Consider the following 15058-nt stretch of genomic DNA (forward strand, 5'->3'; position numbering starts at 1 on the left):
TTGATAAAGATTGCATTGAATCTGAAGATTGCTTTGAGCAGTGTGAATATTGTAATAATATTGATTATTCTGACCCATGAGTGCGAAGTGATTTTCCACTTGTTTGTGTCATTTATAATTTGTTTTATACATTTAAAGTATAAATAGCATTTTAAAAACAGTCAGTGACAGATCATCTGACATTTGAGGAGAAACATCTACCATCAAAACAAAGACCTAAACAAACAGAATAAAAGCAATTAGAGGAAACAAAAATTATGAAGCTGGAGAGGGGAACAAATTCAGAAAAATTATTTGTACATCTCAGAAATATGAGATGTCATTGCTCCCATATAAACCAGAATAGGACCAATATACCTCTGTACAGCATTCAGAGAATAAAAATAAGCCACTGAAAATCTAACATTTTAAAGTTTGCCTTTAAAAAATATTTTGTAGAGGTATTGAAAAGACATATCCCAATAAGTAAACAAAGAATAAGTAGATGAAAATAAAATATTTAAGAATACGAAATTTAGATGATTAGTCTATTATCTTAATAATAAACTTTTCAGAAGGAAAAAGCAGGTTTTAGCTGTCTCTTGTTTTCTAGGACAATCATACTTTCCATGTTAAAAGAAAGTATGCTACTTTTTTTTTTTTTACATGTTTTGTTTGTTCTTGTTGGCTTTTTTCGTGCAACTCAAGGCCTGTTATGTACAGCATCATCATGAAATATGAGAATGCAGCTGATAAAAAGTATATTCTAAAAGCTTCTAGGAAAAAAATGTGACAAGCAAAATAATTAAAATCAGAATAGCACCGTACTTTTGGAGAGCAACATTGAAAACCATAAAACAATGGTGTTATTGAAATTCTGAAGAAAAATATTTCCAGCCTAGAACTCTATTCAACAATATCCCATTAAAGTATCAAAGTAGAATAAAAATACAGGTCCTTTAAAAATTGCCTCACTTGCTTTCTTTCTCAGGAAGCATCTTGAATTTTGAGAGTAAATCAAGAAAGAAGAAGACACTGATTCAAGAAGAGGCCACCTAACATAACAGGTGAATCCCAGGACCATGAGGAATGGGCCCCAAGAAGACAGTTCAACAGTGCTAGGGAGCACCTATTCCACTTTCAAGCAGGACAGTGGTAGGTTCAAAATGCTAGGACTCCAGGGAAAAATATAAAACTTTTATATTACTGCTGTCAGTGGTGTGCTGAAGCCAGTTGCTATGGACTGAATTTTTGTCCCAACAAAACTCACATGTTGAAACTCTAATCCCCAATGTAACCGTATTTGGATACAGGGGATATAAACAGACAATTAACATTAGATTAGGTCATAAGGGTGGGGCCTGATCTGATAGGATTAGTGTCCTTATCAAAGGAGAAATGAGACCAATTGCTCTTTCTTTCCCCACATTCAGAGGAAAAGCTGTGAGAGGATGCAATGAGATGCCAGCCCATCTGAGAGCTAAGAAGAGAGCCCTCACTAGAAATTAAACCCTGCCAGACTTTGACCTGAGACTTTTTAAAACTTCAGAATGGTCAGAAATAAATTTCTGTTGTTTAAGCCACTCAATCTACAGTATTTTGTTATGGAAACCTGAGCAGCGTAAGATACTAGTTCATACTGATTCTTGAGAGTCAAAGGTTAAATATTTAAGGCTTTTGCCATCCCCTTTTAAAATACTAATAACTTGAAATTTGCCATGGCAAGAGTATCTAGACTATGTAAATTAACAAGCATTACAATCATTGCTACTCCCTTGCCCTCAAAGAGCCAGATTATAAGCATATCACTATTTTGTGATTATATTTACTTTTCTGTCTGTTTGTAGATGAATTAGTTATATATAAAATAAAAGCAAGCAAAGTAAAAATAAGGAAGCTCTGAACTCCTAAAAAACCCAAAATATTGCATAAGAAAGATATATATTCCTATAATAATATTCATCCTGCTATGAATAATATTTGCATGATTATAAGAAGTTAAAACTGAAACACTGATTTAAGTAAAATAATGATTTATATGCAGTGGAGACAGAATGAATGTTATCTATGTAAATGTATCTGTGAAGGGTCTATATAAGAAAGTATAATACTGTAGTTATCACTCTCATTTTATGATTAGTATGTATACAGAAAGAAACAGGGTTATTATTGTGACAACATGGAAAATCACATAAGCTACAAAATTATTACTTTTTTTGACCCTATTAATGAGCTGAGGATGCAGGACAATTAGCTCAAACTTTTTTTTTTTCCTTTGAGATGGAGTCTTGTTCTGTCGCTCAGGCTGGAGTGCAGTGGTGAGATCTTGGCTCACTGCAACCTCCAGCTCCCAGGTTCAAGCAATTCTCTGCCTAAGCCTCCCGAATAGCTGGGATTACAGGTGCCCACCACCACGACTGGCTAATTTTTGTATTTTTTAGTAGAGACGGGGTTTCACCACCTTGGCCAGGCTGGTCTTGAACTCCTGACCTCGTGATCCAACTGCCTCAGCCTCCCAAAGTGCTGGGATTACAAGTGTGAGCCACCGCACCCAGCCAGCTCAAACTTTAAGAACAGATAGGCACCTCAAAGGTGAGACAAAATGTGAGTGCTGGCTTTCTGTGCCAGAGCTCTGTAAATGATACAAGCTGTTTTTTTGTTGTTGTTGTTTTTTGTTTTTTAAATTGGAATAACAGAAGGAGAAGAGACAGATAATTGGAAAGATAAAATATCCAAAAAGCGATCAAGAATTTTCTAAAAATAATGAACTAAGTCAAACTGCAAATCTGAAAAACTCAAGAGAACCTAAAGCAATGTAACTATTACATACATACACACATGCACACGCACATGTGCACACATACACAAGCGCAGTCCTAAACACTTCATAGGCAAACTGGGTACAGTGAAAGATAAATAGAAAAATCATGAAAGAAGCTGGAAACAAAGCACATTCTATGGAGAGAACAAAAATAAGTGTTACAGCAGATTTTGCCAGAAACTTTGTAAGAAAGAAGATAAAAATTGGCATTTTTAAGGTGCTGAAAGATAAAATTTGTCAACCCAAATTTTATACCCACTGAAAATGTACTTGTAAAATGAAAGAAGAGACTTATTCAGACTAACAAATTCTAAAATAATTTATTATCAACACATCTATATTAAAAAATATAAAAGAAGGTTATTCAGTCTGATATCAGGCAGAAACACGATTCTACACACACATGCATACACAAAAACTATTTATGGAAATGGTTAAAATTTAGATAAATATGTGTGTTTTGTTCTCATTTTAGTTGCCCTAAAAATAATTGGTTTTCTAAAGTAAAAAAAGAAATTAACAATGTATTTGAATTTATAGACTATGCAAAGTTATATACATGAGAAGAGTATCATATTGGATGAGAGGAAGAACTTGGGAATATATCGTTATAAAGCTCTTGTATAACACATGAAGCAGTAGAAAATTATTTGAAGGCAGCTATTTTTAACACCAATATAATTTACAGTAACTTCAAAAATGAAATACTTAAATATACATCGAACAGAACATGTACTGAATCTGATGACGAAAACGACAAAACACTCAAAAAGAATTCAAAGATCTAAATAAATTGAAAGCTATACTAAGATTAATTGGAAGACTCACTATAGCATAGATTTCTATTCCCCACTAATCTGTCTACAGACTTTTAGGAATTCCAAACAAAATATCCGCAGATATTTTTTTCATTGAAATCAAGCTGGTTCTAAAATTCATATGGAAAGGAAAGGAAGTTAAATAACCAAACAAAGTGGAAAAGAAAAACAAAGCTTAACAACTAACATTATCTTATTTCAAAATTTGCTATAAAGCTGCAGTAATCAAGACAGTATGGTATTGGTGAAAGATCACTATCATAGGTCAGTGGAACAGAATAGAATGTTCAGAAACAGATCCAAACATACGTAGTCCACTGATTTAAATCAAAATTATAAAAGCAAATCATTGGTGGAAAGAGAATTTTTTCAAAAAATAGTGCTGGAAGAATTGGACATCCATACATACAAAAATAAATCTTAACCAGATCTCAACCCATCTCATGAACCTAAAGATAATACCTAAAAACTACATACTAATAATATAGACCTATAATCTGAAACTGAAAGCTATAAACCTAAAACAACAACAACAACAAACTCAAACACAAAAGAAATCTGTGTGATTTTGGAATAAGTAAGGAGTTCTTATATATAACGCCAAGGTCATGATCTATAATAAAAAAGATAAATTTCATAAAAATTTAAAACTTCTCTTCTAAAGGTACATCGAGAAAATAAAAAAGCAGGCCACAGAATTGAACAGAAACTTCACCAACAATAATATATGGATATGAAATAAGCTCAGTGTCACTAGCCATTACTGAAATAAAAGTTAAAACTTCAGGGAGATACCACTACACACCTATTAGAAGAGAGTGAAGGGAAACTAATAATACTAAGTGCCGGGAAAATTAGAAGCTTTGAGGATAGTGTAGGGTTAAGGAATCTGCTGTGTTATCTCACCAGGAGGTCCCTCATGTGTGCTTCTGAAATTTCAGTTCTCTGTGTTCCCTGCCTCCCTGTAGGAAGCTCCATTAAATTCCTAGCAGTGCACCTTGCTTAGAAGTCTGTTCTTTTTCTTTGCTACCACATGCACGGTTAGTTGAGGTTTTGCAGTCATCGAGCCCCTGCTTTCCTTTCCCTCTCCCTTTGCTTCCCGGCCCAGATGTTTGTTTTGCTGATGTCTTCCTCCAGAATTTTTTAGCACATTCCTCCATTATAAAAAATAGGTGCATTCTGCACCTGCCAGAATCAGTCATTGTTCAATTTTGTCTACTTTCACTTCCCTGAGATGAACAATCCTACCCCAGAGACACTCTGTTATTTGACTAATATCTAACCCAAACCTGGACTCAATCTATCATGGTCCTTTCTATGTTCTCTAAAGTATGCCTCATATTGGCTGTGCCTTTCATTAACATCCCAATTCTTTAAATTTCTGGAGCACTTTCCTCAGGGCACAATCAGGCAATTCCACTATCTTCACCTAAAAAAACAAACAAACAAACAAACAAACAAAAACAAATGGTAGCTGAGTTTCTCAGAAATTATTTGAGTACTTTATGCCCATCTCAGTAGCCATCTTGCATCCTATTTTTAATATAGTTTTCCGAATCATGTTTTCACATTGCTATCTGAATCTATGAGAGGTGTTTTCCCAGTGATCCTTACTACAGGATCTCTAAATATGACTTTAAAAAGAGAAGTTGCAATAATTTTTTGGCTCTTGTCTGTCTCTGGGAGAATCATCACAGTCCTGTGAAGTGAAGTGGTGCTTCTTTTCCCTGTTATTTTGTTTTCACCTGTTTCAGATCTACTATCAGATGAGATCTAGCAGTGCATTTTTCTCATCTCTTTTTGAAAAAGATTTAAAACTAGAGGTTTCTTTATCTATTTAAATCTGTCCATCTAGAATCTTAAGATAGAATTCTCCTCTCTTTTTATATGTCTAATCTTGCCACTAAATTTCTCACCCATAGCCTAAAGAAAATTATCTCCTCAGCTGTCTTTATTTTTTTGCAGTCTTTTGCACTTTTCCAGCTCTGATAATAAAACAAATAATGAAAACTTTTTTTAAACATTATAATGTCTTCCTGACATGGTTAGTGAACTCAGTTTCTAGAGACAGTGATAACTATAGGACACTTTAGGAGCCTTCTTAGCCTTTAGGCTTATAGTATTTTATAGTTTTTGTTTCTTCAGACTCAACCCAAGAAAATGCTGTATCATCTTAATAACAATTTGCAAAAAGTACTCCAAATCTTTTCTTTATCAACAAAATTTACCTACCTTCTATGGATGAAACCAAAATTTAAGTATGAGAATTCTAAAGTTGTTATCAGAGCATTTATGTTCAAATCGAGCTTGTGAATGGCTTGAGCCCATGGCAAGCCACATGAATTCAAGGTTAATTATTCCAAAGTTTACTTCCAAGTCACTGGTGACAACTCAAAATAACAAAAACTCTGAACAGAATTTTGGACAGACTATGTCTGAAAGAAACAATTTTCTGCAGAACTTGTTATGGCTGACAAACACCGTAAGAAGAGCCAAAGGTATGTAAATGAGAAGAATCTCCTGTAAATTCATGCCCTAGCAATTCCTGCTCAGAAGAGGCTGTGCGTGTTTAACAAGATGAAGTAGTAGCTTTCCGGTTGCTGCCATGACTGTGAAAGGCCCTTCCGTCCTGTTCATTTGCTGAATCTGTAGAGCTGGTTTGTGTTTATTAAATCTCCTCCTACTACTGCCAAGACCAAAGCACCTCCTCCCTTTTGCTGAGACGACCAACGGGACTTTTGCCACAGCCTGAGCGACTTCATACAAGGCCTAACCTCCTTTGTTTAAGTTTCTTTCTCTGTAAAAACAGCTAAAGCAGTCTCCCCTATATCTGTGGTTTCACTTTCCGAGGTTTTAGTGACCTGAGTCAAACCACAGTTCAAAAATATTAAATGAAAAAAATCTAGAAATAAACAATTCATAAGTTTTAAATCGGGCCCTCTTCTGAGTAACATGATGAAATCTCACCCTTTCTCACTTTGTCCCGCCTGAGACATGAATCATCCTTTTGTGCAGTGTATTTACACTGCCTAAGCTACCTGCCCGTTAGTGATTTAGTAGCCATCTGGGTTATTAGATTGACTGTCATGGTATTGAGGTACTTGAGTTCAAGTAACTCTTATTTTACTTAATAATGGCCACAAAGTACAAGAGTAGCAATGCTGGCATATTGTTATAATTGTTCCATTTTACCATAGTTATTGTTATTAATCCCTCACTATGCCTAATTTATAAACTTTATCACAGGTGTGTAAGTATAGGAAAAATCGTAGTGTACATAGGGTTCAGGACTACCTGTCATTTCAGGCATCTACTGGGTGTCTTGGAATATATCCTCCATGAGTAAGGGGGGACTACTGTATTTACTTTTGGAATAAGCCACTGAATGTTAAATTTATAATGTGCAAACACATAGTGAACTTAATCCTTAAAACCGCTCTGTCGTGCCCCAGATAAAAAGCTTGCCTTGAGTACCTTTACCAATCTCAAAAGTTACAACCCTTTCCATGCAGTAAAGGCCATGGAGGGTGTCTAACAAGAGTTAAGCTAACCTTAGTGGAAGTCTGAAAATCATGGGAAAAAGTTGGATTTGAGATAAAATTTGAACACAGTCAACAAGGTATGATAATAGATAGAAGATAAGATATGATATAAAGAAGAGTTATGAGAATATCTCCAAGTTTTGGGCTTGAGCAATTAGGTGAATGCTGCTTATTGAGGGAAGATCAGGTTTGATCAGACTAGGGGTAATGGAGAGTTCAATTTTGGATATATTAAATTTAAATGTCTAGTAAGTAGGAACCTCAAAGTGAATTGTGATGTTGTGTATCTATTAGTCATTATCATCATCAGTGAGATTACTGTGACACGTTAAGACATGTAAATAAACGAGTTCATACAGGTTAGGCAGGGAATGTAGCTACAGGCAAGGTCTACTACGCATCCCTAGGTCAGTGTTTTTCAGCTGTTGATGTGTACACCAATCAATTGGAGAGCTTGTTAAAATGGAGAGTCTGATTCTGTAGGTCCGGTGGTGAGCCTGAGATTCTGGCATTTCTATCAAGTTTCCTGGTGATACTGGTCCACAAACCATACTTCATATTCAATTATCTTTGGCATTCAAATATTCATAGGTAGGGCAGAAGAGAAACAGCCAATAAAGCAAACTGAGATGGAAAGGTAACGAGATTAGAGGAAAACCTTTAAGTGTAGATATAATGAGTTATCTTAATAGATCTAAATATTGAACCACTCTTGAATTCCTAGGGTAAATCCAGCTTTGTCATAGCATATATAATATTTTGTTGATTCTATTTGCTAAATTTTAAAGAATAATTTTGGCATTTGAATTCACAAGGTAGAAAAATCAGTAATTTCTTTTTGTTTCTTTCATCTTTGTCAGTTTTGACATTAACTTTATATTTAATTTTTTAAATTAATTTTTATTTATATTAAATGTATAAAGCATTATTCCTTAATCTTTTTACATGTTCTAGAAGAGTTTAAGCTACCTTAAATTATTCTGTCTTTTAAAATTGGATACAATTTAGCTGAACCCATCTGTTTCCAGGGACTTTTTAATAGTAGAATCTTTTAAAGGTAAATTTTGGTCTTTTTTTTTTTTTTGAAAAACACAAATTCCTGTAGATGGTTTTCAAGAATATTGCCATAAACTTTCTTATAGTATTATCTTATAATCCTGTTACTATCTCCTCTGTGTGTGTGTGAGAGAGAGAAAGATTCATTTTCTTTATCATTCCTGACCTTATATATTTTGCTCTCAATAATGCCTTGTATTGGCATTTGGGCGTAATAATCAGTTTCTACAAAAAAATATATATATTTTTTAACTTTAGCTGTATAATTCCTACTTTTCATATCTGTTGGCTCATATTGTTGAATTTTATTATTTATCAAGATTGGTAGTAAGTTTCTTTTCAATTTCTAAAAAATCTTCCATCATGAGTAGGCTTATATACTTTCTACTCAGTACAATTTTTTGGTGAGATCTATAAGTTTTGCTGTGTAGTATTTATGTTTTGCTTCCATTCTATTGAAATATTTTGAAATTTCTCTTTGTAAATATTCTTTAATTAAAGGAATTTCTAGGGACATAATTTTCAATTACAAACAAACAGTTGAGTGAATTTTTAAAAACTCTATTTACACTAATTGTTTTCATTACTTTTTTTTTTTTTTTTTTTTGAGAGGGAGTTTTGCTCTTGTTGACTAGGCTGGAGTGCAATGGTGCAATCTCAGCTCACTGCAACCTCCACCTCCCGGGTTCATGCAATTCTCCTGCCTCAGCCTCCCAAGCAGCTGGGATTACAGGCATGCGCCGCCATGCCCAGCTAATTTTGTTTCTGTAGTAGAGACCATGTTGGTTAGGCTGGTTGGTCTTGAACTCCTGACCTCAGGTGATCCACCGGCCTCGGCCTCCCAAAATGGTGAGACTACTGGCGTGAACCACTGTGCTCGGCTACTTTCATTTCTGTTGGATCGTAATTAGAGAAGGGGGCTATAAAGACTCTACTGCTTTAGTGTTTTAAGCTTTACCCTGTGGCCTATAATGTATACAAGTTTTGTGGACATAAGAGAAAAAATGTTACATATCTGAGGGATGCATATTTAGGTAGACTGATTGAGTTATTCAGTTATCTGACTTGATTTTTTTCTATATGCATTTTCCTAATTCTTAAAGGAATATATTAAAATCTCCCTTTATTTCTATCAAGTTCTTCTTGCATTGTAATAGGTTTTGCTTCATATATTTAGCTACAATTTTATACCTCTACTTACCTATAACTGTAATGCAGAGCTGTCTGGTAGGACTTCCTGTGATGGAAGTATTCTACATCTGTGCTGTCCCATATGGTTACCACAATCACATGTGGCTATTGAATACTTGAAATGTGGTTGGTGCAACAAAATTTTAAATTTTATTTTATTTATATTTATCTCCATTTAAATTTATATAGCCATACATGACTAGTGAATACCTTATGAGACAGCATAGTTGTAATGTCTTCTGTTTAAGCTTTTATTATTAGAAATTATTTCTGTTTGTCTTGTTCAAAGTTTGTGTTAGTTTCCTTTGACTGCTATGGCACATTACCATGAAATGGGTGGCTAAACACAGCAAAGGTTTCTTTCTCACTCTTCTGGAGGCTAGAAGTCTAAAATCAAGGCATTGGCAGGACCATGCTTCCGCTGAAGGCTCTAGGGAAACATTTTTCCCTGAGCCTTCCAGCTTCCGGTGGTTGCCCACCACCATTGCATTCCTAGGATTGTAGCTGCATCACTCCCGTTTCTGCCTCTGTGTTCACATGGTCCTCTTCCCTGTGTCTCTGTGCTCTGTCCAAATCTCCTGCTCCCTTCTCTTATAAGAACACCAATCCTTAGATTTAGAGTCCACCTTAATCCAGTATGACCCCACCTTAATTTGATTACATTTGCAAAAACCCTATTTCCAAATAATGCTACTTTCATAGGTACTGGGATTAGGACTTAAATTCATCTTTTTAAGGGACACGGCACCATCCACTACAGGGTTTTAAAATAAAAAATCCTTCTTTTCCTGAATGTTATCAATCCCAATTTCCTTTAGTTTTCATTTGACTGGTATTTGTTAGCTCATTTTTAAATTTTCAGTCACACTTATTTTTAAATTTGGTTTACCATAAATATAATACAACCTAAAAAATCTGATGGTCTTTGTCTTTTTCAAAGAACTCAGTATGTTCACGTTCAATGTTATTAATGAAATATTCATTTATTCATTCTAATTTTCCATATATTATTTTACCTTGCTGTTCACTATTCATTTTTTAGATTTCTTGGTTTAATAAAGTTTCTATTCATTTCATATTGTCTATATTTTTAAAGAACAGATGTTCTAATTTATTTTTCAATTCATTGTTACCTTCCCTTTTCAAACTTATATTTCTCTATTATTTATTTTAATTAAGAGTCCAAGTACTTCTTCCATGAAGAAATATTTTTTATATCCTCATATACGCACACATGTTGGCCATGGGAATGCACCTTGCAGATGTCTAACTACAGGTAGTCGAATTGATGTAGGGCTCTACTTGTTGTGTTCTGAAATCTATCAATGTGTTTTGCTAAGACAATGCTCATTGTAGATTGCTCCCAGTCAGTGGCTTAACTTAGCAGAGGTGCTACAGCCTGTTTCTGGAAAACAGGAGACTCCTCTGATGTCTGACTTTGGCTCAAAGACTCCTCGGAGGACTTGCCACATCTTCCTTGGATTGCATGGCTGGTTAGATTGCCCCCACCCCAACTCGTTTCCCTTTCTCCCTCACTTAGGAATCACTTGTGCATGAAGGTCTGATGTCTCTCCCCATCTTCCCTGATTTCTCTTCATTTTCCTTCACAAGTGTTTGTTTTTTTTAATAAAATCCTTGCATGTTCAATCTTATCTTGGCACCTCTTTCTTGGAGGACCCTCACTAACACACTACAACAGTACAGTAACCTGAAAATTTTTAAATTATTTCAACTCTCCCCAATCGCCTCTGAGTTTTATTGAAATAGTCTAATACTTGTATTAGTAGACTGTTACAGATTCTCCCTTGCTGGATAGTCATGAGTTCTGATATGGATTTATATTATACATTCCCAGACAATGTATAAGTATTCCTCAACATTTAACTATTAACTGTGCCCCAAACTTACAACTTACTCTCATTTTTATCTTCCTTCACCTATCTTTTTATTTTTATTTTTTGAGTCTCACTCTTTAGCCCAGGCTGGAGTGCCGAGGCACGATCTCAGCTCACTGGTGCAACCTCTGTCTCCCAGGTTGAAGCTATTCTCCTGCCTCAGCCTCCCAAGTAGCTGGGACTACAGGTGTCTGCCCCTCACCTATCTTGAAGTCTCTGTTCTGATTTGTTTCAGGCCTGGTAAGAGTCTCTATAAGTTAGGATCCTTGAATGTAAATACTAAAACATATTCTTAATTAAAACAAACAAAAAATAAGGATATTAACCCATTTATGGCTGAGGTTGCATTTTTTTTTTTGAATTTTTGCAAAGAGACCTTGGCGATGACCTTGAGCAGTAGGATATAAATAACTCCCACATGCTTAGCGTTCCAATAATGGAACAATAGGCATAACTCAGCCACTGTGCCTGGCTATTTTCATTTCTGTTGGATCATAATTAGAGAACGGGCCTATAAAGACTCTACTGCTTTAATGTTTTAAGCTTTACCCTGTGGCCTATAATGTATGCAAGTTTTGTTGACATAAGAGAAAAAATGTTACATATCGGAGGGATGTCCAGAAAATCAGACTTGAAGGACACATACCAGATTCCGTGCCTACATGAACCCATGAGACTGCTCCAGAAAAGCCTCTTATGTTGCCATAGTGGAGCACAAGAACCATAGATCAGGTACCTGTCACAGCCACATCCGAAAACTGGCTACCTCTTCATCTTCCCTGCTGTGCGAACTCCATGCAACACCTCCTTTTTACAAGTCATTCTCTACAGAACCCAAGTGCTCTGGAATACATGGTTGGTGAAACATAGTTTATTTGCTTTGCTGGGCCGCAAAAGATCCTGACAAATCAAATAACATTTTCCAAACAGAAATAATGTTCACAAACCGATGGACAACTACAACATATGGACATCAATACTTCAGAGTTCTTTCTCGATATTTTTACCACACAGGGAACATTGATGGTAACTAGGGATTTTTGTGCAACCATAATATGTGTGTTTGTTTTTTCTTCTTCTTGACAGTTGAATTATTCATCAGCAGGACAAAGTATTATTGGGTAGATGTCCCTTTCTCTCAAAATGACATAGATATTATGTTACAGCTTTTAGCTTCCAGATGAGAAGAATGACATTCACTTGATTGCTTCCACCTTTAGGGATAAGTTATTCTTTGTCCCTAAAAGCTTGCAAGAGTTTTTCTTTATGCCTATAGTTTAGAAATGTATGAAGCTCTGATTAGATGGGTCTTTTTCTTTTTTAATCACCAACTCAAATTGCAATATGAACTCTTTTATTCTAATGAATCAGATTTAATGTTCTTTTAACTTAGGGTAATTTTAACAATTTGATGGCAATTCAAGCTTAGAGTAATTTTTATGTATTTCAAAACTGCCTCTTTTCATCTCCCTTTCTGGGACCTCTACCCTTTTGGGTGTCCTTGAATTTGCAAGCTTGGTCTGCTGGGTCTCCTAGAGCTCTCCTGTCAGCCTCTTACATTTTCATTCATTATTTGTACATCTTTATACAATAATTTTGCTTTCTATGTTAAGATATTTCTTTTATTTTATCTTCCAGGCCATGAATGTATTATTAGAAATCATAGTTTTTGCATGGCATATAAACATCACTATACCTTTTGTTGATCTGCTTATCTCTCTTTCTTGTTCAGGGTCCTACTTAACTTTCTATTTATTTAACTCATCTGCTTTGGCAGAACTATCATCATGGCTCATCAGTAGTAAGTCTGGTTATTGTCATATCTTGAGGTAGTGGTTTCCCAGTGATTGGATGGCTGGTGTTGTGGGAACAGACTATTAAAACTCCTTTTTTGAGTGGCATAGAAGAAGGCTCCCAAGGAGAAGGCTCCCAAGTTCCCATTCTTTTGGAATCTCATGTATAGGAAAGACGGCTCATCCATGTAACATGAGTCTTGAGGGCCAGGGAAGGCCTCGTAAAATTACCCTAAGGTAGTATCAAAGTTAGCTTTTTCAGTGATTGTCTGCTGATGTCTATGACAATAATTTTCTCAAAATTTCTCACTTTATTATTTTTGTCCTAGGTTTCTCTGATTTTTGCCTCTCATAAGCTAGGAAGCACCCCAGTGGATCATAATAGGGGATTTTCATGGATACCGCAGCTTCTATGATTTCGCTGAGTCCCCACCCCAATCTCATCTTGAGTTGTAGTTCCCCAAATTCCCACATCTTGTGGGAGGAACTAGGTGGGGATAATTGAATCATGTCAGCACTTTTCCCCATCCTGTTCTAGTGATAGTGAATTCGTTTTCATGAGATCTGATGGTTTTATAAGGGGCTTCCTCCTTCACTGGGCATTCATTCTTCTCTCTCCTGCCACCATGTGAAGACAGACATGTTTGTTTCCCCTTCCACCATGATTGTAAGTTTCCCGAAGCCTCCCCAGCCATGCTGAATTGTGAGTCAATTAAACATCTTTTCTTTGTAAATTATCCAGTCTTGGGTATGTCTTTATTAGCATCGTGAGAACAGACTAATAAAGTTACTGATTTCATAAGCCAATAGTTGATGCTATGTTAAAGCAACATTTCTCAAATGGCACTAAGAGAATTAGGCTGGAAAAAATAGGGTTGTATGGGACTCTACTGTACAGTACAGGACAGTTAGCCTCACGGGACTTTGGGCATTATGTGTCAATAGCACTCACCACTTGTTGTAAAATGTAAAATGCCTCCTCCATTTTCCAAATGCTTTTGGAGGGAGTTGCTGAGTAGCAACTGTGGCTGAGAAACTCCAAATAAAAACAAATAAATAGATAATTTTAAAAATCTTATCATGAGGTGCCAAATGGTAAAATAGCTGACCAAGTTGGTACAAACCACCACAGAGAGGAAACACTGCATAAAATATTACCATTAAAAAAATAATAGGGTGTCTTAAGATAAATAGAAGGAAATCTGCCCCCCATGAAGAAGTAAGCATGCACATCATTGTTATAGCTGCTGCAATTGATACCAGGCAAAAAAGGGCCCCTGGATTTATGATCATAGTTTGCTAAATTCCTTATAGGCAGAGAAATTGTGGCTTGCATAGTGAAATCAAAAAATTATCCTTGAAACACAGGATGATCAGAGGGTTGCCATGTGCATAGCTGTAAAATTTCACACAATTGTCAAGAGAAGTTTTCCAAAAAGATTTTTATTTGCTGAGGTTTCTGAATAAGTAAAATAAAATTATTCAAGAGAGTAAACACCATAATTGTTACATGTCTGAGGCTGTGGTGGCTCTGCTCCAGGTTATAAGGTAGATTTAGGTATTTTCTCCATACATCTCTCATATCAGGACCCAAGCTGAAAGAGGAATGGTAACTTGGGACATATTCTTCTCATGGCAGAGGGCAGAAGAACAAGAGTTTACATATATTTAAAGTTTTTGCTCAAATGTGCCCTCATATCTCAGCATATTTAATTGCCTGTGGCAAATCACATGGTCGAGCCCAATGTATTAGGTTGGTTCAAAAGTAATCATGGTTTTTGCCATCAAAAGTAATGGCAATTAAAATAATTTTGCCATTACTTTTAATGGCAAAAATCACAATAGATGAGGCAGGAAATCCATGCTTCTCACAGCTGAGGGTAAGGGGGAGGGAATATTTGTTGGTGAGTAATACATGCTACCATACCCAACAATGCTCACAAACAACTTAAATGCCACAGAA

The 15058-nt window shown here is 35.6% G+C and overlaps 2 long non-coding RNA genes across 3 annotated transcripts in view; one reads left to right on the plus strand and one right to left on the minus strand.

Annotated features, from left to right (window-relative positions):
- LOC104008470 (uncharacterized) overlaps positions 1–1116 on the plus strand; it is a 126550-nt gene extending 125434 nt beyond the window's left edge. For both annotated transcript variants that reach the window (XR_010147534.1, XR_683067.4), the window contains one exon: positions 971–1116. This is a non-coding gene — a long non-coding RNA (uncharacterized LOC104008470). The remainder of the gene's footprint in view (positions 1–970) is intronic.
- Positions 1–15058, minus strand: part of LOC107967069 (uncharacterized) — a 201707-nt gene that overhangs the window by 57673 nt on the left and 128976 nt on the right. The gene's annotated exons all lie outside the window — the stretch shown is intronic.

The sequence above is a fragment of the Pan troglodytes genome, chromosome 9 (assembly GCF_028858775.2).
Source record: "Pan troglodytes isolate AG18354 chromosome 9, NHGRI_mPanTro3-v2.0_pri, whole genome shotgun sequence".
Taxonomy (NCBI): domain Eukaryota; kingdom Metazoa; phylum Chordata; class Mammalia; order Primates; family Hominidae; genus Pan; species Pan troglodytes.